A 26,104-nucleotide genomic window follows, 5' to 3' on the forward strand; every position below is an offset into this window, starting at 1 on the left:
ACCTGTGCCCTCGACCCCAAGTGTGTGTTATGTTTCCAATATTGAAAACTATACTAATGCAAGTAGTGTGTTTCAGGGAGATGCGGATGCCTCCTCTCCAATACAACCATTCATGGCAGTCCATGCAGAGCCAGAGGTATGGATACTGACAGCTCCATCGAAATAGATCATCACTGGTCGAATACTTGTCGTTTGATTGTTGCACACAATGTTTAAATCGTGTTTGGCTATTGAAATGTACCTGTGTGTTCGTCCTCACGTGTGTTTTATGCTAACAATATTTTGATACATAGTAATGAAAGTACTATGTTTCAGGGAGACGATGGAGCCTCATTCCGTGCTGTCTATGCGGATACAGAAAATATAGTTGTTGCAGTGCAAGAGGAAGGGAGGACATGCGGAAACGAATCGGAGCTACAGCGTTCAGATGTTGAAGGTCGAGTCAAAAAAGTTGCAAAGAAAAAACCCAAAAAACGGTTAGTTACAAACTACAAAAATGTTTGTGCTGGGGACTATTTTATGTTTTTTCCAGTCAATTGGACTACACTTTATCTTGTGTTTAAACTGAACATCCCTTTTCCAATCTCTCCTCCAGTTACCCGTGGGTGTCAGAACTATACATACACAGACAGTGAAGCGAATGAGAGATGTTTCTTGCCAGACCATGTACACTATGGAGGAACTATTAATTGAGGTGAGGCGTGTTCAGGCTCGAGGTGCTCATGTCCAATGCCAGAACATGAATTAACTGTGTTTGGAGAATACAGCAAAGTTGCATTGGACCATTGCTACAGTGCGACCGCACCACCACAAGAAGATGTTATTGAATGTATTGAAGATAGCTCTGAAGTAGTTGCAGATCAATTCACACAATCTACCCCCGCCAAAAATTTGACACCCAAAAACCTGTCGACATTGTTGTGTTCTCCCATCAATGTTGAAGTAATAGATGTCGAAATGACAGAGAATGAACCAGCTGCAGCATCCATAGATGCATCAGAACTTGATATCAGCGATATTACTTTCCAATGTGTTGAAATCTCCGCAACGTCACAGGCCGAAACAACGTTGACGCAGGATGACAGTCTAATGAAAGAGAGCTTCTGCCTTGAACTCCACCAGAAATACTGCATTTTATTATGTTGATTGCACCCTTATTTTCAAAGCTGCATTTCGACTGCTTCTGCCTTGAACTCCACCAGAAATACTGCATTTTATTGTGTTGATTGCACCCTTATTTGCAAATTTGCACTTAGACTGCTTCTGCCTTGAACTCCACCAGAAATACTGCATGTTATTGTGTTGATTGCACCCTTTAGACTGGCTCCCACTGCAAAATTGAATCTAGGTGTTCTATTGTCCGTGTATTTGAATTGCTGCTTTTAGGCTCCCACTGCAAAATTGAATCTAGGTGTTCCATTGTCCCTGTATTTGAATTGCTGCATTTAGGCTCCCACTGCAAAATTGAATCTAGGTGTTCCATTGTCCGTGTATTTGAATTGCTGCATTTAGGCTTCCACTGCAAAATTGAATCTAGGTGTTCCATTGTCCCTGTATTTGAATTGCTGCATTTAGGCTCCCACTGCAAAATTGAATCTAGGTGTTCCATTGTCCGTGTATTTGAATTGCTGCATTTAGGCTTCCACTGCAAAATTGAATCTAGGTGTTCCATTGTCCGTGTATTTGAATTGCTGCATTTAGGCTTCCACTGCAAAATTGAATCTAGGTGTTCCATTGTCCCTGTATTTGAATTGCTGCATTTAGGCTCCCACTGCAAAATTGAATCTAGGTGTTCCATTGTCCGTGTATTTGAATTGCTGCTTTTAGGCTCCCACTGCAAAATTGAATCTAGGTGTTCCATTGTCCCTGTATTTGAATTGCTGCATTTAGGCTCCCACTGCAAAATTGAATCTAGGTGTTCCATTGTCCGTGTATTTGAATTGCTGCATTTAGGCTTCCACTGCAAAATTGAATCTAGGTGTTCCATTGTCCGTGTATTTGAATTGCTGCATTTAGGCTTCCACTGCAAAATTGAATCTAGGTGTTCCATTGTCCCTGTATTTGAATTGCTGCATTTAGGCTCCCACTGCAAAATTGAATCTAGGTGTTCCATTGTCCGTGTATTTGAATTGCTGCATTTAGGCTCCCACTGCAAAACTGAATCTAGGTGATCCATTGTCCGTGTAATTGAATTGCTGCATTTGGGCTCCCACTGCAAAATTGAATCTAGGTGTTCCATTGTCCGCGTATCTGAATTACTGTAGCAGTATCTGTATTTGCATTTTTGAATTCTTTACTTAGTCAATGTTGCGCCCTTTACAAATACTGCATCTAGACTACTCCCGTATTTGCATTTTGAACTCTGCACTCAGCCACATAGCTTAGACCAGACCTAGAGAGCACACCAATACAGAATTTGATACAGGCTCCCCCGCCTACAGCACCCATACCAACAATGCACACACCCCTGCGCATCCTGCTCCCCACCTCACACACAACAAGTATACACATCCTGCTCCTAGTACTAGCAGCGTACCAATACCACACCACTCACTACAACACCATGTTACTACCTCCCAATCACGCTAACAAACCCTGGCCAACTGACTGCCACCTGCAAGGCCAGACACATAACACTCTACTTTGCAATACTCTCGAGAGGAACGGCAGACTCCGCTCAAGACTTGCAAAACTCTATGAACCACTAGCTAGAACCCTGGCATCCTCTAACAAACAAACAACTAAACACTGGCCCACTCCAACCACCACCAACAGCCCCCCCTCCAAGACCCAAACTACAGCTAGCCCCACCTTACCTAAGATAAACACGCCCTGCCTCAAGGGCGGCCTAATAAACTCTAGATCGCTAGTTGCACACGCTACAGAGATAGCAGACATCATCCACTCTGAACAGCTAGACCTCCTAGCAGTCACCGAATCTTGGCTTCACGCCGCAGCAGGACCCGCCCTCTCACTGGCCATACCAAATGGATATACCATATTGCGATCAGACAGCACCGATACTCGGGGTGGAGGCATTGCACTCATAACGAGAAACAATCTACCTTGCAGACTAGTACCATCCTCAGACATCAACTCATGTGAGCTCATGACAGCCAAAATAAACATAAATAACACCCAGACTCTCACAATATACCTGGTCTATAGACCTCCAGGCCCCATTGGGACCTTTGAAGACGATATATCAAATATCATCTCAAATAATCTAAAAAAATCCTCCCAAGTCCTACTACTAGGCTTGAATTTAGGTTATAATGACCCCAAAGACACACATGCATCCAATGTGGCTAGTATCCTAGCAGAACAAGGATTTACCCAAAGAGTGCTCACCCCCTCACACAACAAAGGCAGAACCCTGGACTGGGTAGCAGATTACAACTGCAACGCCACGATAGCCTCCATTTCCCCCCAGATTTGGACAGATCACCACCTCATAAACTTTACCCTAACTACCGCCAAACCCACCTTGGCACCCACACCTCTAGCGCCATCCATTCCTACCCGGAACAAAAAAAACATCACCTGTGACAAACTGCTACCCCTCATCCTCCCTACACTCAACGACATCCCGGAAAACCTGGACCCCGAAGCTATGGTTAAGGAATTTAACCACATCATGACCACATCTCTAGACTCTATTGCACCACTCAAACTTAGACAAAGTAAACCCAAATCCCATCTCAATTCATGGTACACCCCATACCAAAAATCATTGCGCAAGCAAAAAAGGCATTGTGAAACATCCTGGCGAGCACAACCTTCTGACAAAAACAAAGCCAACCTCAGCTCCATCACAGCCCTATACAAAAAAGAAATCAACCTAGCTAAATGCCAAACTTACAACGCTAGAATTGCCGAAGCCAACTCTAGCACGAAAGAACTCTTTGTCATCCTCAAAGAGCTAGAAGCACCCATCCCCGTGCCAGACAACTGCATCAAAGACCAACTCTGGTGTTTCAACATACAGCAAGCTCTAGCCAACAAAGACACTACCCTTCAAACTAAAATTGCCAAGAAAAAAGCCACACTCGCCGGCAACAAACCCATTAGCGTCAACCTAGAGCAACCAAGTAACTCTACCAATCACCCCGGATTTAAGTTTTCCAAAGTCACCATAAAAGAAACAGAAAATACCATACTATCTCTCAAACCCACCAACTGTCAAGGTGACCTATGCCCCGCTCAACTTCTAAAGGATGCAGCCAGAGATCTGGCCCCCTTTATCACAAAACTTATCAACTCATCCTTCTCCACCAATACCATCCCATCCAACCTCAAAGAATCATGGGTGCTTCCTCTACTGAAAAAGCAGTCCCTTGACCCACTAGTACCCACCAATTACCGCCCGATTACTACAGTGCCCTTTCTCTTAAAGATCTTAGATAAAATGGCATGCTCCCAGATACAAAAATACTTGGAAACCAACTCTCTACTAGGAACTAGGCAATCAGGCTTCCGGCCCCAACATGGGACAGAAACAGCCCTCCTAGACCTCAAGTCACAGATAGATGAACTCCGGGATGAAGGGAAATCGGCCCTCCTTCTACTCCTGGACTTATCAGCTGCCTTTGACCTGGTCGACCACACAGTCCTATGCAGCCACCTGGACTCGGCAGCTCACTTCTCCAAAGAAGCCATAGCATGGATACAATCTTTCCTAACCAACAGAACTATGAGAGTCTTCTCTCCTATGGCAGCAGCCACCCCCATCCCCATAACCTGCGGAGTGCCCCAGGGATCTTGCGTCTCACCCACCCTCTATAATATCTTTACCAAGCCCCTTTTCGATGATCTGGACCTTCTGGGTGTCACCTACACTAACTATGCAGATGACACACAGATTCTCCTACCGCTTACCAGTGATTACGACAAGGATTTGGCCTTGGTGAACAGGATATATCTCATCATCCAGGCATGGATGGCCACTCACGGTCTATGCCTGAATGATGACAAAACAGAGATCATCATCCTGGGCACTCCCTCAACCCTCAAAAAACTCAGCCCCGAATACTCAGCATTCAACATAGACAATAATATTATTACTGTCGCCAAGGAGGTTAAAACCCTGGGTTTCTATCTGGACTCCACTCTCTCCTTCAGCAAGCAGGTCAATGCCTTGGCCTCGGCCACAGCATATACATGCAAGATGATTAGAGCTGGCAAGGCCTTCCTGTCACAGGACAGTTGCATCACCCTAGCCAGAGCCCTCATCTTATCCAGGCTGGACTACTGCAACGCTCTTTACATAGGAGCCAATAAACAAACCATCAAAAAAATCCAACTCCTACAAAATAATGCGCTGAGAGCAGCCCTAGGAATCCCCAAGAGAGAACACATCTCTAATACCAGAAGAGCCAACAACTGGCTTTCCACTCATGATAAAATAAAACTAAAAACTGCCTCCCTCACCCACAAATGCTTGAACAATGCAGCACCCCGTTACCTATCCGACAGATTCACTTTGAAGCCTACCACAAGAATCACCAGACTCGCCAACACCAACTACCTCTGCGTCCCCAGTTACAAACGTGCCAAAATCGGAGGCAGCAGCTTCCAGGTCAAGGCAGCACTCCTATGGAACTCACTACCATCCCCTCTAAGAATCGATCAAACCTATCACAAGTTCCGCCAGAGTATCACTAGTTGGCTCAAAGATGCCGACATCTAGGCATATACCTTGCTAACTTACCCCGGCACCTCTCTCTACACTGCATGCACCAACCGCGCCAACTACTTTGTAAAACTTTGCATGCCTTCAATGTACCTGCCTGTATGTATCGCAACCTTATTGTGCCCATATGTAACCAATCGGCACCTGCACACAAATGTATTTTACATGTTGTAACCAAGCTTTGAATATCCTTATGCCTTGCGCCTGAATACCCTCGGGTCTGGAGCGCATAACAAATAATAAACTAAACTAAACTAAACTAAATACATTGTATTCGACAGTTGTTTGGTGGAAATTATAAGTATGCTGAAATGTGTGCATTCCGTTAGAGGGAAAGTATGTGGGAAGCCATTGATTAATGTGACTCGTAAAATAAAAGGCAGTAACGTCAAAATAAATGCCGCCTGTAGATTAAATCATAGGTTCTCATGGTCTGCACAAACAATGCTGGGGAAAATGCCAGCAGGCAATCTACTGTGTGCAGCTGCATCACTTTTTAGTGGCTCCGGTTTTAGAAAGTTAGAGGCTTTCTTTCAGTTTGTGGGACTCCATTTCATTTCTAAATCGCTGTACTACATATACCAACGTGATTATCTGTTTCCGGCCATGAGTGATTCTTGGAAAATTGAACAATTGTCTCTAGTAAGTACATTCGAAGGGAAACATTTCAGGCTAGCCGGCGATGGACAGTGCGACAGCCCTGGATTTTCTGCCAAGTACTACACCTACCACTTTCAGGACATGGATAGTAAGAAAATTGTGAGTTCGGTGGTCGTGCAGGTAACACAATGTACATCCTCAGTGGCCATGGAGAAACTAGGATTTATAAAATCAGTGGAATATCTACAATCAAGGGGAATGCACATCGACCTCATAGCCACGGACAGACACGTTTCAATTGCCAAGACGATGAGAGAGCATTTCCCACATATTAATCATCAATTTGACGTATGGCATCTTGCTAAATCAATCAGTAAGAAAATCTCGGCCGCAGGAAAAAAAAAGGTTTTGAAAGTATTTTGCAGTGGTCCCATTCTATCACCAACCATCTTTGGTGGAGCTCAAAAACTTGTGAAGGGTCAGTGGGAATACTACTTGAAAAATGGCGGTCACTGATGCACCACTGTACCAACTTTCACCGCTGGACAGAAAATCAACATTTCCACCAATGTGAACATTGTCCCCAGAGGAGGCACGGAAGAAGAAGTGGTTGATTCCATCTTCACCGACACACAAAGCCATTGAGAAGATTGTTTTCGACAAAACTCTATCAAGAGATTTGAGAGGACTGACAGAATTCTGTCACACAGGAGATTTGGAGGTGTTCCACAATATGTGCCTAAAGTACAGGCCAAAGCGCTTGCATTTTAGCTTTTGGGGCATGAAACATCGCCCTCTACTAGCGGTCTTGGCCCATAACAGCAATGTCGGACGTGAACAATCTAGGACTAGGGCTAAAGTAAGGATGCCTCGCTACACTAAGGTGTTTTCAAAACGAAGTAAGCAATGGGTGATCAAACCAGTCTATGATGAAATGCAGTTCGACTTTGTGAAAGGCCTTATTGTTGCTGTGTTAGAGAAGCACAGATATGGAATTTTGGACGTTTCTGTGCAGAGCAGTGATCCATTGCCACCGAACATTGCAACTGTGCCATGCCCACCCGAAGCACAGCTGGTTGTGAAGTACAAATCCCGGTTTAAATAATTGCAATACGATTGTCTTTTTGTAAATAAATGTTATTGTACAGTGTAATTGTAACCCTAACCCGTACCTTCACCATCATGGGTGGCGAACAAGCTGGGTGTCATCTTTGAATTCTCTCTATTCACCTCATATATGTGTATGTATATATTTTTCTCATGTCTCATCTCATGTAAATGTAAATGCTGCGCACTGTTGTGCACTGTTAACGTAAGTGAGGCTTGCGTATTGCAAATAATAAAACAAACAAACCATAAATCTCACTTTTAACTCAACTCCTGTGGTACTTTATACTTTCCCTGACCTTCCGCCAAAAATTAAATGTCTCCATTTGGGCTGCAAAGCTCGCAGACAACGGGGGCCTTAGAACGCGCCAAGCGGGCCGTGGCATTTGGGAGAGAAGCCAGTTCGCATTTGCACATTGAGGCGCACTACATAGAGGGATTCTAAACTTCAAGTTCTCACAGATGCCTTTACTACGTGATGTTGCAAATAAAGAATGCGAAGGACAGCGGCTTTGATTTTCAGCTCGCGCCCAGAAGAGGCCCACATGTCGCACTGGAAGTATAAGGGTCTATTGTTTTTTGACCTTGAGACAGGGACCATGCCGAAAGAATTACATTTGAAGGGGGTGCGCAATAACGTAAGAGATGATAAGGCAGAAAATTCAGAAACTAGACCGAGTTTCATTTTAGTTCAGTATACGAAAAATCGTTGTCAAGAGCACTGTCCGTTTTACAGACTGCATTACGAAGAGACACAATGGAAATTTCAAATATAATGTGAGTAAATCTTTACACGCTTTTATACTGGAATGAAGATTTAATGAATGGATGCATGAATAAATGAATGAATGAAGAGCTAGGAAAAGCAAGGAAAATGTGTTCGTAGTGGGCACATGGGCATGCAGGTCCACTGGTCTCACCGATCTCGGTCCTTGGCCCAGCCACTTTTCCCTGCACTGCCTACCTGCACTACGGGACTGTCTCTGTATCCTTCAGCCCCTTCTCCCAGCATTTAACTTGCACTTGCCACCAGCTGGCCCTATTATTTATCTTGTATTCGACTAACCATGTACAGCACTTTTACCCCCTCCCCCGTTCCCCATGCGCGATCAGAAAGACACCTGGCCTAGTAGGATCGTTGTCTGTCTGCCCTTGTTCCCCAACTGCCTTGTCGCGCCTTGAAACACTTGTGTATAGGCGCGTTACAAATGCCATATCATATATCATATCATTCCACACACATGTAGACTAACTGTCGTTTATCATTGTGTGTTGGCCTCGATTTATTTCGTTACTTTTCGCATTGATTTTAGAGCCGAACATACTCCATTGAACTATCCTTGCAAGCAAATAGTTTCTGATCGGCTGTAATAAATAAAATGAGTAATATTAATGAAGATCGGCTGGCGAGACTAATTATAATTTTTTTGTTTTCATAACAGGTATTTGCTCCCCTTCTGCTACTGTCATCGGTTTGAGACACCGGCAGACGGTTTCTTCATGAGACACCTGCAGCTTCATGTGAACAACTGGAGCACACTCACAATTTTATGGGACGATCGCCAAGGGCCCACATGCCCTTACGCTGTACTAGTGGCTAGAAGCAACATATCAACCTTTACGATGGACTAGTGCCTAGTTGATGGAACAGCCTTGCGGTTCACCGTGCTTCCAAAGTGCTTCTTTTAACGAAAAGCAACACCCTGTGTACCAATGCGGATACAGATAAAAGAAAATAAATGGCTTTCGGAGTTCATATGGCAATTGCTGAATATTCTCTAAACATTTAATGTCAAATAAATGTACTTTACCAAATGTACCGTGTTGCTGTTTGATTTTAAAGTACAGTTTTGTATTCCGAATTGTGGCGCGCTGTGTTGTGAGATGGTCTGTATTGGTTTCCGGGTTCTGTGTGAAGTCGCGTAGAAGACGACTGGGCTCGTTTGCCTACGCAGCACAGTAACGTCACGGAGAGAGGCGGGGAATATGAATGTTTGGATAATGTCAGGCTCAGGGTCGGGGGAATTGATTTAGTGCCGCAGAAGCAGGTGAGCCAGGGCGATGCGGCAAGTGATAGGATTATCACAAAATGGCGGCGCCCTACTGCCTGTTTTCGGCTGCTTTTAATGGATGAAAACTCGGGTAAGGTCCATAGGAAAGTTTTCTAAAATCGAGCCACTTAGGCTTAAAAAAACATGGCCGACCCGTAGGGTCAATAACATTTTTTACTAGACCATGCCTTTAAAGACACCTTCAGGGGTGATGAAGGCAGTAAGGTGCTGAGAATCCTTGGACAATGGAACCTGATTATAGGCCGCTGACAGATCAATGATGGAAAACAGCTTTGGCTCTCCTAGTGTGGAAAGAGTTTCCGAAATGTTTGGGAGTGGATGTCTCTCAACAATTATGTTCTGGTTTAGGCTGCGTAAATCAACACATAATCTCAATTTTCCATTAGCCTTAGCCACCAGTACAATTGGCGATAGCCATTCAGTGGCTGTCACCGGTTCGATCACTCCCTTGCCGACCAGATCATCCAACTCCTCTCGAAGCTGACTTCTCATTTTTCATGGGACCTGTCGCACCCTGTGCAACACAGGTTGTGCACCACGCTTAAGCTTTATGTGATGTTCAAAGCCCTTGAGTTTTCCCAATCTTTCAGAAAATACCTCAGGAAACTCCCTGGTCCAGATATCCTCAACCTCAGCAATTGTCACAGGATTGGGCGACTTGTCTGCACTCTCACGCCCAAACTTCTCTGCTCCTCCCAACCCAACAGAGAAGCTCCTTTCTTGGCTACAAGGATATTGGCTTGACAGCTCCTTTCTTTGTACAGTACTCTAGCAGGGAATTCCCCCAAAATCTCTATTGCAGAGTCCCCATAACCACAAGCTCTAACCTTGGTAGGGTGAATTATTGCATCACTCTTCTTTAAGATGTTCACCAAGGTGTCTTGTGATATTATGGTCCAGGGAGAGCAAGTGTCTACCTTCATGACCAGTTCGCACCCATCAATGAAGAACATGTCCACCGGTCCTTTTGTCTCCCCAGAAATGGCCGAAATTTCAAACACATATTTGGGGCCTGGCTCCTGCGTGCTCGATACCTCCTGTATGTTATAACTCTTCCTAACGCTTTCTTCATCGTTGAGTCTGCCCTCCATCCTGGGCTCTACAAGGTTTACAGAACTGGCCTTACAGAGATGTATGACTCAAACAAGGAACATATGTTTGAGTATTTTATTATGCTGGAGACATATGACAGCAGGCACTGCCCTCAGAAGCAGACTCCAACTGACAGAGTGGAATCCTCCACAAAGAAAAACACTCCAATGTAGAACAGTGACATCATAAACAAATCAGCACACACATAGGGAAAGTATGTGAGTAATCCCACAAATTCAGAACATACATAGCTTACCATTCTATGACTAATTTATATGTGAAAATGTTACTTAATTATGAATAAAACAACACCCCAACACGGGGCAGTGAGTGGGGAGCCCTTAAAGGAGCCTGAGAGAACCCAAGGTTATGGAGCGACATAAGAAGGTTGATGTGCTAAAGGAACAAGAGGCTGTGGGGTTGCCTATCAAATGTGTGCTGGCTGCCCAGAGATCCTGCCGGAGGAAAAAACGTGAGTAAATCCAGGGGGCACTGTCCACGAAAGCATCTGGGGTATGTTTGTTTTCAAGAATAAGGATGAACCTTGATTAGATAGGTTTATGAACACTTTTTGTGTACCAAACTTGGAGAACTCTTTTGTTGTAGCTGTTGGTTAGCTGGGAGACAAAATAACTCATAGAGAATAGATTTGCACATTCTGTTTGGCATCACCCTTGAACTTTAGATGTTAGAATAAGGTGTCCCTTGCGGGTCAGAGACTGGTGCAGGGAGCACCTAGAGAACCCGACTTTAGGTTATCCTATCCTTTACACTAGTTTGTTAAGGATGTCCCTATTATTTCTATAGAATATTTTGCTAGTACCTATAGGCATTGATCCAATCAAAGATTGTACATTCATAATAAAACATTCTTTATTGAAGCTTGAGCTGGATGTTGTGTCACATTGTGTCACTGCTTGAAATCCTCACACGTACCCAGAATGACCCGGCTCTCTTCTTGTTGCTATGTTGCTCTGTCTTTCACTCTACTGCTGAATGCATCTGTTGATTTCTCTCATCATCTTGCCATTCAGAGTGGCTTCAACTTTTACTTCTGCCATCTTGAGCCAGTCTCTCTCTGTTGCTGCCTCTCATGCAGGCATTTCATATCTCTACCGCTACATCCACATCTCTGTTCCTACATCTCTGTTTATGTTTCTGCATTAATCTGAGGCTACCTCTTCAATGCCACAACCTTTTTCTCTCTGGTGAGGCCTGTTTTTGTCTGTAAACTCCTTCTATCTCACTGCGTTTGTCTCTGTCCTTGAATGAAGACGTAGGGAAACGTTTTTTAATGAAATCTGCGCATTTAAGGGTGCCCTATTTGATAAGATAATTGCAAAATGGGTTTGGCAGCCACAGTTTCATTGGTACAATCACGGAAATGAAATATAATGAATGGCAGAATACGGGAAGGATCGGAAGTGGCCTCGAGAAAAAGGTCAGTTTTATGGGCATCTGGGTGTCCCAGCTTGGGAAATTCACCAGAGGCCTAATGGTCCAAATATATCAGAAAGAGAGAGCGAAAACTAAAGAGAGAGAGGGGGGGGGGTGGGGGGTGGGGATTCACAAAAGCAATGTGAGAAAAAGAAATGGGACCTGTCTGCAAAAGGCCATTGGTAGCAATGCAGGGAGGACACCAGGGTGTTTTGCCTTGTAAATGTAGGCCGAGGCCCCATGGGGCCCAGCTAGTAGGGGCTGCATGCTTGTCCCCTAAGAGGAGTCCTACGAATAAAGACACAGAAACCTGGTTAATAAAGGTATTTTATTAAATGTATAGCGTGTGATTTATTTATGTCTGTGTGCATGTGCTTGAACTGGATCAAACCGTCCAGCCCACAATGGGCTGGATGGAATGTTAATAAAGAAAGGAAAACAAAGGTATAACACCCCCCTGCGCAAGGATGGACTGGGCAGGTGAGAAAAGAATCCAGCGAGAAAAAAAAAAACGTTAACAAAGACTGTTAGAAAAAGAGCAAGCGATAAGAATCAGAGGAGAGTGAAAGAAAAGAAAAAGACTTACCTAGGGGAGCCGCTGCCTCGAGGAACCCTGCCAGGGCCTAAAATCCATAAACTGTGCTGGGCAGTGTGGAGGGGAGCTCTGGAGAGTGAGCCAGGGGGAGAGCTGCTTATTCCAGGGGCAACTTGGCCACCCTGGGCCGTGGTAGGTGTCGACCCGCCTGGTGGCCAGACAAGATGGCCCAGCATCATCCTGGGCCAGGACAGCATGCAGGGTGCTGCCCGGACCGAAGACTAACAGCCCAGCCCGTGCTGCGTGTGGGGGGCAGCCCAGACAAGGCCTCCCAGCCGTGCCCCCAGTAGTCCCACCTCGTGACCAGCGAGGCTGACCCATTCTAAGAATCCCTCCCGGGCTGCATATATCAGGCGCAGCCAAAAAGTTTAAAAGCCAGGAAGTCTGCTAGGTCCAGAAGAGTAAAGCTGTGAAGTAAAGTCCCGGGCTGGCTGGCCAGCCAGACCTGGTAAAGAGAAGGAAGGAGGTAAGTCCTGGGCTGCTCTGCTAGGCAGCCTGGGTGAAGAAAAAACCTGAGCTGCCTCGCGGAGTAGTCCAGGTGAAGGCCAGCGGCCCGCGCCCTGTGCCTAATGTATCGCTGAGGGGGTGGGCCAGGGAGCCCCAGCAGCAGCGTCCCCATTGCCATGAGGACACTGCCTGAAGTTAAGAGGGCCACGAGCACGTCAGTAAAAGTGGCAGCGTCTCCATGGCACAGGGGGACCCTGCTGAAGCTGTAATGGTTGCATGGGCACCAGTGGTGATGTGGGGCGGCCCCCAGACTAACAGGGTGGCCCAGAAGATTGTAAATGTAAATTAGGTGTGGCGGTGAGTGCGAGTGGGCCCCCATAGTCTAAAGAGCCCACTCAGAAGTATGGAGAGGGTCGTGGGCACAATGATGATCGCAGGTAACCCCCATGCCCACGGGGCCACTCAGAAGAATCCAAAAGGGCAGAAGGGAGTAGCAGTGATGGTGGGCCGACCCCCACCTGTGCAGAGGGGCACCCAGAAGACTAAAGAAGCGTGGGCTGTGAGTGCATGGGGCCCCATGTGGTGGACGCGGCCACTCTAAAGAAGACGGCCAGGCCCCCATTTGCCATCATGGTACAGGCACCCAGCCATCCCAGCAGAGCCACCATCAGAGGCAGCCCAAAAGTCACTGTGAGGGGGTGACTGACTGCAGCAGTCACCCCATTGTGACATAGTGTTTATATGTAATATAAATGTTGTATGGCAATGTATATATTTATGTGTAGTTATATATATTAAATTGTTAAATGTTAAGTAGGATGTTATGTATGCAGTAGGGTTTTTTAAAGGGAATGTTATGTGGGAGGTTAAGTAGGTGTAGGCTGTTTGCTATAGGAAAACAGGATTAGAAGGGAGATACCCTCGCGTGAGTTAGTGGAAGGATGTGGCGGCCTGCCTGCGTGCACCTATTGAGATGGGACCACCCACAGAGGCCATCCTCTGGCCTCACACTCCATGTGGTTGGTACCTGAGTTAAGGTAGGCGGTCTGTTGCATCAATCTCACCCTAAGGGTCCTCGTGACCCCACCAAAGAAGGGTGTGATGATGCAGGAGGTCCCCATTTAATTGGTGCTCAAGCCAGGGAAATCCTAGGGAATCGTAAAGGGAAAGGTAGTAAACATATACATGTTTTTTTATAGATAAAGAGTGGTCCCCTTTGGGATCCCTATAAGATTCACTCTTGTGTAGCCCATCTCCTGTTAACAGCAATTTTATTTTGCAGCGGCCCTCCCTATCAAGGTGAACTGGTGAGCGGGGGTGGCGGTTTTCGTAGGGCTTGTCCCTGCTGTGGGGAAGGGAAGAGCACTCCCTTGCATGGATCAGGGCCGGAAATCAGGGGCTACATAACCCCTACTCTCCTCTTTCTTCTGAGTAACCAACACCCTCGAAGACCTCCAACCACCTGACCTTACACACACAAATCCCCCACAGACATCACAGGCCTATCCATTAGCACATAAACACTAATCGAGCTATGACTAAGCTCTCTTTAGCCCTATCACACTCCCCTATATCAGCGGCTACCTATACCCAAACTACTGTAGCACTCTCCTCTTTCCCCTTCAGATATTATACTCCCAAGTGTCTGCCCCAAATCCTCCCTCTTGTCTTGTCAGAGCCATGAAGAGCGAGGCCAACAAAAATGGCAGAAGGATGCTATAAAAGTCCACTTTGTATTACATTACATAACAGAAGTTGCTGTTCTCTCTGACACGTCTCAGCTCCTCTTCTGTGCTAATTATATGTTTGTGTCATTAGCCCTGAATGGATCGTCTGCTTTCTAAAGACCCCATTTGCTTCTCACACTGTCCTTACTCTTAATCTGGGGTTTGCCTGATGCATGTTTGTTTGGTGCCCTCTACTTTCATCTAGTGGTATTAACGGGCATCTAGAACAAAATCGCTGCTCACAGCAAGCACGGATTGCGGTTTAAGAGGTTCATTAGCAGGTCCTGAATCACCCAGACCAAGAGCTAATCAGCTTCCAGCACCCAGCGATTTCGATTCCTGCGAATAATAATGAAAACAATAACAATAATCATAATGGATTTATTCATAACTAAGATAACTGATTGGGGTATGAAAATCGGAACGGATTTAGCACTGTCCAGAAAAAAGGAGATGGATTTTGTGAAATAGCAAAAGAGGGGGGTTGATTCTTTTAAAGTTTAGTACCAGCAGCATAAGGCACAGGATGTCATTCTTTAGATACTGTTTAAAGAAAACCTGTGCGTTTGGGTTGAGAAAGATGTAATAGTGCACACAAATGGTTGTCATCTATGTACAGGGATCGAAATTGAGATTCAATGAGCGTTAGCTAAAACCAGCTCATGGGTGTCTGGCATCACCCTGTAGGCAGGAGACATTTCAGGGGAACCAGGAGCTACCAGAGATGCACCTTTAACTTGTCCATTTTGCATGAACCATTGTGTTTATTAGATGCGTTCTAATTCTTCTTTATTAACATTCTCAAACGCTCAAAGTTAATGTCACATTTACATGTGTGGAAGCACCAGTTGGCACTAGGAGCCAAAAGTAGCTCTTGGTAGCTGTTGGTTTCAAGCTAACCAGGCTTTACTATGCTAGAAACAGGAGCTAAATAGCTCCCAGCTCCCCTCAGTTTCGAATCCTGTATGTGGAATCTTGTATTGGTTAAATATTGGTGTTGTACACATATGTCCACAACGTGTAATGCCTCTAGAAACTGTCTTTTTCTAGATATTTAATCATGGTGGCTTTTTCCCAGTATTTGTCTGTTTCATTTAGACGAAAATCAGTGAAAATGTTCAAAATTCACCTCAAAAAGCACATCCTATGCAAGATATGGCTGTCTGCCACAATAATTTCCAAAAATTGGGGCTGGATGGCTCACTGTGTCTTCACAAAGAAGCCACGACCTTCCTAGGCCCGGATTCTACAATGGCCGCCGACCGCGTGGTTTGTATCCCTCTCTGCGGGATGTTTCGAACAGTGAGATTCATGTAAAACACATCAAAGAAATCACAGCCGAAAGTCACCGTTGTGCCTTGGTTACAATCCTGACTCGTCGCCACTGTTGCCACTCTCCATATGGCCCGTGAGCGTCCCACCTCCTCACAGACACACACGGACACAGTGTTACTGGTGCGGGCTCCCCGGTCGCTCTGAGGCGGCCCGTTTATCTATATCTCATGCGACGGAGTCACACGTCACTCGGTCGCGTGCGCGTGCCCTTAAAGGGGCAGCGCCACAATGATCGTGTTTCTAAGAGTTTGAATGTTTAACTAAGGAGCTCATCAGTGCTGTTGGCTTCTCTGAAAGCTTTGCGGCTGCTACCTCTATGCTTCTTCTCTAGAATCATTTTGGCAGTGGTAACTTTAATAAGGCGTTGGTACCTGCTAAATCTGATCTGTAGAAGGGTATGAAAATGGTGGTGGATTTAGCACTGGTCCAGAAAAAGGAGATGAATTTTTTGTCAAATAGTAAAGCGTGAGATTGATTTCTAAATAAAAAAAATAGACAAATACTGGGGAAAAAGCCACCATGATTAAATAGCTAGAAACAGACAGAGGTCGTAGAACATGTGGTCATATGTGTACAACATAGAGCTTTAACCAGTAAAAGATTCTAAATTTAAGACAACAATTTGTGTGCAATACAGTATCTAAAGAGCCGAACGCACTGTGATACAGGAAGAACCCCCTTTCTATTATTTACAACTATCTTGATTCATTTACATCTTCACTGTGACAAAAATATCTAAATTCCAGCATCTTAAAAGATATCACTCTACGTCAGAGAAAATTGAATTGAATGCTTGCTTCTCCCTCAAATCACACAACCCCTCTTCTGTAAGTACAAGGAATCCAGCAATTCCTGATACCAAGCAGTCTTCGAAAGAGTGCCACTTTTCCAGTTTCTCAAGAGACTAAGGCACATTTAGCAACACCCCACAGCTAGGACAGATTGGGGCTCTGGGGAGAACAGAATTTGCCCGCTAATGAGATTCAGGGCAGCGATTCCCTGGGGCCCATCCACTGGGTTTGTGCCATTGTGCCTCCTTGTCAGTGGTCGGAGCAGTAGGAAGCAGGGTAATAGGTTGGAACTCCCCCATGCCACACTGATGGGATTTTTCTTCACCTGGCCCCATTTTCAGAGAGAGCATCTGAGAAGCCAACACCTCTTTGCCAAGGCCACACCCATGACAGCACTTCAAAGGAAAAGAGCATCCTAACACCTCCCCCCACCTCCCGCACTATGAGAAAATGGCAGCACTGCAGTTTACTGCCAATCCATTGTGACATACCCAGTGCTCCTGGCCCCCAATGTCGACCATCACCGCCCCACCAGGATTCTCCACACTACTGATTCAGTTACTTAATCCACACATCGACGTGGGATGAGCAAGGTTAACTTTACCTGGCCTTGTGGAGTATTTTTTTTTAAATTATTTATTGGATGTTTGTAAGGTGCCAATATAACAAATGGTGCTTCAAGGCGCAACAAGACAAAAAAAGGGAGTGGGACAAGGGAGAGCAATGACAATAACGGTCCTACTAGAACTTGTGACATGCGAGGGAGAGGGGGAGGGGAAGAGTGCCAGTCTGCACGAAATGCAAAGTGCTAGGGTGGGAAAGGAAGAGCAGGGTAAGGCAGAGAGAGTGCAGGTGAAAGGGGGGTGGAGTAGGGGCGAAGAGGGCCACAGGGGCTGAGGCTAGGCGAGTGCTGAGGGGAGGGCAGGAGGGCAAGTGCCAGGGAATTGCATGGGGAGCAGGGGGTGATGGTCCACGCCAAGTGTGAGGAGGGCGGTGGACTGGGTGGGGGAGGCCTGGTGCCCTGTCAAACTCAGAGTGGACCAGGCAGGCAGTCACTGCAGCAGACAGGGGTGTTAGCAGGGGAGGGGATAGGGAAGGAAGAAGAGAAAAGGGGGGGCTTGAGGAGCTTCCGGAACATAAGGAGAAATGGTTCAAGCCTGAGTGGGGCAGAGAGACCATTCCAGTGGGAGGCTCCTGCAGAGGAAAGAGATCTACCTCCCATTCTCTGCTTAGAGAAGCATCTGATCTGCAGAGAGCTGGAGCTAGAAGACTGAAGGGCTCTAGCAGGGAGGGATTTAGGGAGAAAGGGTTGGATTTAGTGGGGTCCCAGGGCCCAGAAAGCCTTGTGGATGATGCAGAGCTTCTTGAAATTGATCCTAACAGCAACCGGGAGCCATTGGAGAGATTGTAGGGCTGGAGAGATGCAGTCCCTGGGCTTGAGGCCAAGGATAAGTCTTGCAGTCCTATTCTGGATTAGTTGAAGGGGCGAAGGGAGGATAAAGAAAGATTGAGGAAGAGGCTGTTGCAGTAGTCCAGCCTAGAGGGGAGCAGAGCTCTAGGGACATTGTTTCTGGGGGAAAGTGAGGAAAGGGAGAATACCTCGGAGGCGTTGCAGCCGATAGTGGGCCTTCTTGGCAAGGTCTGCAATGTGAGGAAAGAAGGAGAGAGAGGAGTCGAAGATGACACTAAGGTTTGTGAATCACAACAGGGTGAGGGGAGGGGACCTACAGAGGGCAGCCAGAGGATAAGTAGGAAAGAGGGAGGTGGGGTACCAATGAAAATGATCTCAGTCTTATTGGTATCAAGGCAGAGATCATTGGCAGCACACCATGCCTGAATAACAGTCAGACAGTCAGGGATGAGGCAGGAGGAAGAGACAGTAGAGGGAAGCTTGAAGGAGAGCTCTGTGTCATCTGCATAACACTGGAAGTGAAGTGAGAAGGAGGAGATCAGGTGGGCCAGAGGGGCAAGGTAGATGTTGAAGAGCCACGGTGAGAGGACAGAGCCATGAGGGATGCTGCAGGTGGAGAGTGTGAAAGGGGAGAGAAAAGGGCCCAGTTGAATCTCCAAAGGTCGGTCAGAGATGAATGAGGTCAACCAGTCCAGTGCCAGGCCTGTGATACCAAGGGTGTCACAGAGCCGATTTGTCATGGTGGCATGGTTGACCGTGTTGAAGACAGAGGAAAGATCCAGAAGGGTACAAATGGAAGGAGAGTTGGAATCAAGATTTGAGAGCAAGTTTTCACGGGTGTTCCATAGAGCAGTTTTCATGCCTCTGGTTGTTCTGAAGCCAGACTGGTATTTGTGGAGACAACCAACAGATTCAGTGTATTGGAGCAGTTGGGAGATGACCAGCTTCTCTAGGAGTTTGCCCTAGAAGTGGGTAATGTCTATAGGGCAATAAGTTGGTGGGGCAGGAGGGGTTGGCAGAGGACTTTTTGATGAGAGGATGTATAAGGGCTTACCAGATCATTTCTGGGTGAAAGGTGATACCATGTGAGTTTTATACAGAGGCTGCTTATTCAAGAGATGCAGATTGTAAGATTTCCCTATGTCAAGGCTGGTAGCTGCAGTTTGTCCTTTGGTATTTTTCAAATCCCGAGAAGCGGGATTAATGAAGGACTGGTATCTGTCTGCTTCACATCTGTGGCTAACTCAGTGGCATGAGTCAGATGCAGCAGAGGGATTGAGGTACATGCTTATGTGGTCTGTGATTGCTTGTCTGGGCATGTTAGTGGAGATTCAAAATGGGCTTTGTACTTCCTGCTTGGTCAGAATAGAGGTGTAGATGTGGGCGGATATTGTGTAAGGTCATGTTGTTCCTGCTAGGCTTTCAAGTAGCCTAATAGGAAGTGACTGATTAGTAATATCTCAAACACAGAGGCCCTGGTAAATACCAACTGCCTGGCCAGGTCAGCCAAACCCATGTGTAGGCCCTCCTAGATTTAGGGGCCCAAATGAGTGCCATCAGGGAAGAGCTACTATCAAACCTAGGAGGAACAGACCACTGAAAGTCCATGGGCATCAGAGGTGATATAAGTGTGAGCATGCCTGGGTTCAATAACGCTAAGAAGGATATGTGATTAAGGTAGCCATCATCTCAAACCTACATCAAACTGTGGTACCATAGGCAGAGTTCCCTCAGTCCAATTCATGGTTATAACAGGCCTGGGAGGTACATCATCTGGACTAGAAACAGGGCAACTACAAATCTAAAGTGGGGTGGGAGGGAGACAGAGGCTTGAAAGGGGGACCTATATGGAAAATGGGGAGGGTGTATGATAAAGTCCCATTCAGCAACAACCCTCCTTCAGGATTATGGGGTCCCTGGGGAATGTGGGAACCTGCCAGCTGAGAGATAAAACCTCTTGGGGCTGTACATGTGGGATTCCTCAGAGTCATTCCACCAGGCCCATGCCATTGTGCCTTATGGTTAGTAGCCGGGCCAGAATGAAACAGAAGAATAAGCCAGAACTCCCATTTAAGACATCAAGGAGATTTCCATTCACCTTGCCCTCCTTCCCGGTAAGAGCCCATGAGAATTGAGCCCCTCTTTGGCCATAGGCCAAACCAAGATAGGATTTTCCAAGTCCCCATTAGGGTGTTGTCAAGCAAGGCCAGAGCAACAACCTTGCTACCTAAGAATGGACTTGTAGATACGAACAACCTGTCCCTTCAGCCTCCTTTTGCCCATGGAACGATAACAAGGTTCAAGGTGAACAGCGACAAAGTACCTTCAGGCATAAAAACCCCAAGAAAGTGAAAGAAGAGGATAACCACCGGAATCCAATGCATTAACACTGGGAGAAACATAGGAAAACAATCACAAAAAGGAGGAACTACAAAACAGGAAAGATAACTAACATGAAAGAGTAAAAGCAAGTTAAAGGAACTGCAAGAAGAAAGCAAGACCTGGGCTACAGACAACAACAGAAAAAAAGAAATGAGGCTTATTGACAATGAATTCAACAAAAGGGAAAAAGCATGATGGTCAGATGCAAAGTGTTGTGGCACTTTGAGCCTGAGATCCCAACATGCTTTATACCTGCAGAGACTAAAGTCAGAGGCTCCAGGGCTGGGAAGGGACACAACGAGCACGGCTACAGACAGCGCCATGTTGGTATGAGTTTCATGAACCTAATAGAAAAACGTCATGTATTGCCATGGGTGGCGCTACGTTGGTAGGGGGTGCTGTGCAGCCGTGATGTCCCTGTGGTACATGTGCAGGGCTGGCCATAAAATCAGGACCGATTCCCTATCTACAAGCCCTCAATCAGGCCACAGCCAACAAGGTAAGGTCCACCGGGAGGCCCAGAAACTCTTCTTAGTGCAAGATAGCAAACCACCATCAGTGAATAGAGAGCATGGCTTGTAGGAGCAGCGGGCCATAACAGATACAGGAAAAGCCCCGTCCCAAAACCATTAGTTCATGGCAGGGAGTCATGCCAATGCTTTAAATGGAACACCAGCTCCACTGCAGGAGACCAAAGACAAGGTGCACCAAACAGCAGAGATAGGGAAGGAAAGTACACCCTTCAAAAACTGATACCATCTCTCCCTCACTCAGCCACAACAGCACAGTGAAAGACTCGTATTAGCCTAATTGATGGTTTATAATCGATGAAATGGTACATTTGACCAAATTCGGCTACTACCATTCGATCGATCATAATATATATATAATATATATATATATATATATACATATATATATATATATATATATAAATATATATATATATATATATATATATGGGGAGCAGGTGTAAGTGGATCTAGGTCACATGGCCTAAGCCCCGCCCACCTGGTGCCTTCCTGGTTGCCGCTCTTGTTCACCACTTAGCAAGCCCCGCCCACCTGGTGCCTTCCTGCTTGCCGCTCTCTTCCCTACTTAAGGAGCCCTCCAGCCTCTTTTCCTTTGCAGCTGGAGAGCAGGTGTAAGTGGATCTAGGTCACATGGCCTAAGCACCACCCACCTTCTTAGCCCTGCCTCTTCCTTCCTGCTCTTAACTCTTAGATCAAGGGCGTCTCTCGCCCGGGCGTCCAAAGTCAAGGGCAGTCAAAGAAAAGGGCAATTCCTGTTTGGACCTGTTCGGACCAGGAGGATCCAGGCTCCGACCCCCCTGCTAAAACAGCAGGTAAACATGCACCAACATGTGTTTACATCCTCTGTCCCCACAGGCCATCCCCACCCTCTCTGGTCCCCCCGTGTTGTTCCCTTGTGCTCCCCCCCTTCCTGCACACAGGAGTCTGTCCTGATACATTCTGGTTTCACCATCACCGTCTTGTGGCCAATGCTAGATTTTACTTTTATGGACTTCATTGATTCACAGTGCGGGACCCTTTCTCAACTCTCATGCTGGACTTCCTTTGCATCTTGTACTCATGGTGGCTCTGAATCATGCTGTTCCCATCTTCATCTTGTATCCAGACTTGCAACATTATGTGTTACTACTGACTTCTGCTATTGTATTCGCTCTCCCCTCTAGCTTCTCCACTCTTTTTGATTGCTTACTCTCTGTTCTGTCCTCCCCTCTCCCTTTTCCTATCTCCTCCCCTCCTCCCCTTACTTTCTTCCATGCACTTACTCTATCAGAATTGTCCCTGGACCTAGTATGATAGCAACCTCGTCTGTCGCTCCCCCATCCACTTACTGTTCCCACCCCTCCCTCCAGCACTATCTGAAATGTTGTCAGGCCTAGTACGATAGTCGCTTGTTTTGTTCCTCTCCTCCCTTTCTGCACCCCTCTCCCTCACCTTTTGTTTTCCTCCAGCTCTACCAGAAATGTCGTCAGGCCTAGTACAGTAGTTGCCTGTCTGTTTCCATTTCCTTCCTACTCTCCCGCTCCCTTCCTTATCTATGTCTTAGCACTTGCACTATCTGAAATGTCGTCAGGCCGAGTACGATAGTTAATTTCACATCCTTACTGTTCATGGCCTGTAAGAATGTCGTATTTTCCCTTGTTCCCTCCCTTGGCCTGAAGCGCTTTGAAACAAATTGTGTGTAGGCGCTATATAAATAAATATATTATATATATATAGATAGATAGATATTTATAGATAGATAGATATATATATATATGTGTGTGTGGAGCAGGGGTTGCAGGGGTTTCCCCTGCTCCCCATGTTCAGTATTTTTGGCCTTGGTTGTTTCCGCAACATGGGAGGCAGGGGATTAAAAAAAAATTGATACATTAGAAAAAGGGAGCCTGCGGCGTCAGATTCAATGCACGTTAGAAGGACGTATATGATGCCGCAGGGGTGCTGGGGACGTGGAGGCAAGCAAGCAGGTAAGTAGGGGAGGGGGTGGAGGTTTGTGCATTTTAGTTGATTGTGAAATTTGGGGTTGTTTCTTCATCTGGTAATTGTTCAAATGAATGCAGATTTATTTCTAACAGTTTGTCGCAAACAATTATCAGATGAACAAATAACCCCAAACCGAAAGATCTGCTCTCAAACCCATTCCGAAGCAGGACTTGCACATACAAAACACTTAACTAGCTCTTAAATCACACCTGAAACATCAGTCCAAAATCCACAAATTGTGAGCGAACTGGGGAAAAGCCAGACCCTGGGAAGGAGCCAGACCAGGGGAGAAAGCCACATCGTGAGAGAGAGCCAAACCCAGTGGGAAAACCTGACCCTAAGAGGGAGATAGATTCAGGATGAGAGCCAGACCCTCGGCAAGAGAAAGAAGGAGAATGTCAGATCCCAAGAGAGAAACTCTGGCTGCTAAAGACTATATAGCAGACCCTAACAAAGGTCAGAGAGCAAGGATTATTGTCTTCCGCAAGCCTAGTGGGGTAAATATTCTAGATTCTGGCACGAGCAAGAGATCGGAAGAAGAGAGTCTGAGCCTGTTTAGCACTCAAGCCATGTAGAGCAACCCCTGGCAGGTAGGTAATAACACCTTCAGCTTGCCACAATCCTGGCAAAGGAGAAGTAATACTTGCTTGCAGTAATAATTAGAATATCCTGGCACTGGTTGCAAAATTCCTGCTGGTAAGGTATCCCTTAAGGCAAGAGGAGTAAAAGGTTTTTGCTGGCAGGTGTTTCAACACCAAGGAGCCTAGGAAGGTGGCCTGTAATCAGCAGGCTGATACATTTTGAACCAAAAAGAATCTGCAGAGGCGCCAAGGTGCATGCAGGGAGCCGTTTCCCTGAGACTGTTAGTGCACCAAAGGAAGGGATATGGATGATCTACTTCTGGGACATTGTATGTTGTGTCAACGATCTTGGAAAGGGTCACTGGGTCCTTTGGAATAGACCTTTGCCTGTGTTCACTTCTCACACTAGACACATTTAATATAGATTATCCCTTTTTCGGCCATAGTGGCATCCCCTAGTGCCTTAAATCATTTGTCCTAACCTGTACCCCATTCGGAACTATGGCCATAGGGCAGAATCCCATCCTGTACCCCATTGGGAAATAAGGGCATAGGGTAGCTAGAGAGATGACACAAAAGACTCAACTTTGTCTCAGAAAAGCCAGAGAAACTAGGGGAACTACTAACTGCCATTGCTCTTAATTTAGTCCCAACCCTTGCACTGTTACAGTAGCAAGCCGGATAAGTCAACCTCTTTTGGGGGGAGAAATAATTTCAGAATCCTAGAGATTATTCCAACCCCAACCTATTGTCTGTAGTTACCAATAAAGGTTTTCAAATACATTATAAGTGCCTGGCGAGTGTTTCGTTGGTTTCTCCTCATCACACTCTTTGTCAGTAAAGGTTCTGGTATGATGGCCACAAAAATAAACTGCTCTTTTCCTTTGAAATATTCACCAACAGTAGCAAAACACATCCAAGTTCTTGGTAAATGACCTTCAACCCCATAATTAATGGAAATTCCAGTTTGTTTGTTGTGGGAGGACCCACAAAAACCCTGCTGCCTTCTGCAGAGCAGAACGCAGAGCTTCGTGGAGTCTCGCAGAGTCAAGCAGTCCTGCAGTCTTGCAAGTCGAAGCAGGACAATGCAGGGGGCTGGCTCCACTAGGATGCCGGATAGAAGAGAGAAGACGGCGGGAACCAACGAAGTTCTTGACGAAGTTCTTGACGCATTTGACCCATTTGACTCGGCGGAGCCGGCAAGATGTCTCCGGAGCAACTCGAAGCTCCACCCTCAAGGGGACAGAAGATCGCTGCCGCCAAAGCAAGGTAAGAACGCCGCCGCAGCTGCAGCCGCCATGGAGACACACCCTGACTCTGATACCCACAGTAAAGCGAAGAAATTGTATGCCTCCGTTCCTAGTGGATCTCAGGCGATGCCAACAGCCCCTTCAATGTCTACCCCTGCAGCATCTATTATGCCTGATGTTTGCCGACAACATGGGCCGGAGTCCCGCCTTGGCGAGAGGTCTGCCAGCCGAGTCTGTCGAAGGGCAGACTGGGCTGGCCCTTTCTCCGGCCCATCTCTCAAACATACGCCGCCCGTATAGCCCGAGTCTGGGCACGAAAATGCAAAAATAAACTGCGACGGCATCTTTGGCTAATGCCACTATGGCCTTGGCTGCCTCTACTGGAATGCCTACAGAGTCGAGTGAGTCCCAGGGCAGACATCCCAATTGTGGGGTAATAAGAAACCCTCCGCAGGCCCATCCCAAAGAGACTGAACACCATCTGTCCCCGGAACCCAGACCACGCCCATCGGGGCAGACAGGAATCGTGGCAATTGTAGCAACAGCATAAATACACGCACAAACAGACCATACTATCCAAAGTCAATCAACAAATAAATCAACTAACGATCAAGCTACAAATGTTCCGACTCCTGTAGGATGTGAACCTCGCAATATGGAAGTCAACCGTGTGTGAACCTTCTAACATGGAAGTCAACCCCGTTTTTCCCACAAATTCCAGCACTGGCCTGGACCTCCACCAAACGGATATACCAGGATCAACTGGAGATATAACTACAAATACAAAAAAGACCGCCCCTTTTAAGGCAAAAAAAACAACATACAATAAAAGACAAAAAGAAAGGATCCAAAGAGCAAAAGGGACAGAAAAATAAAATCCCAACGAGCACGCTATGAGTAGACATAAAGAAAAAAACCTGGGATCCAAAGAGCTAAAGAAACCTAAACTCCCTGGAGGTAAGAAGGGGGAGGCTGGGACCCTTACCCTACCAAACCCTCTGATCTCAAACACCCTGCTCAATTTCTTCAAGAAGCAACAGTGCAAGTGAAAACTAAGCTCAGACATAGAACT

This window comes from Ambystoma mexicanum, chromosome 2p (genome assembly GCF_040938575.1).
Source record: "Ambystoma mexicanum isolate Mex_15411 chromosome 2p, UKY_AmexF1_1, whole genome shotgun sequence".
Lineage (NCBI taxonomy): Eukaryota > Metazoa > Chordata > Amphibia > Caudata > Ambystomatidae > Ambystoma > Ambystoma mexicanum.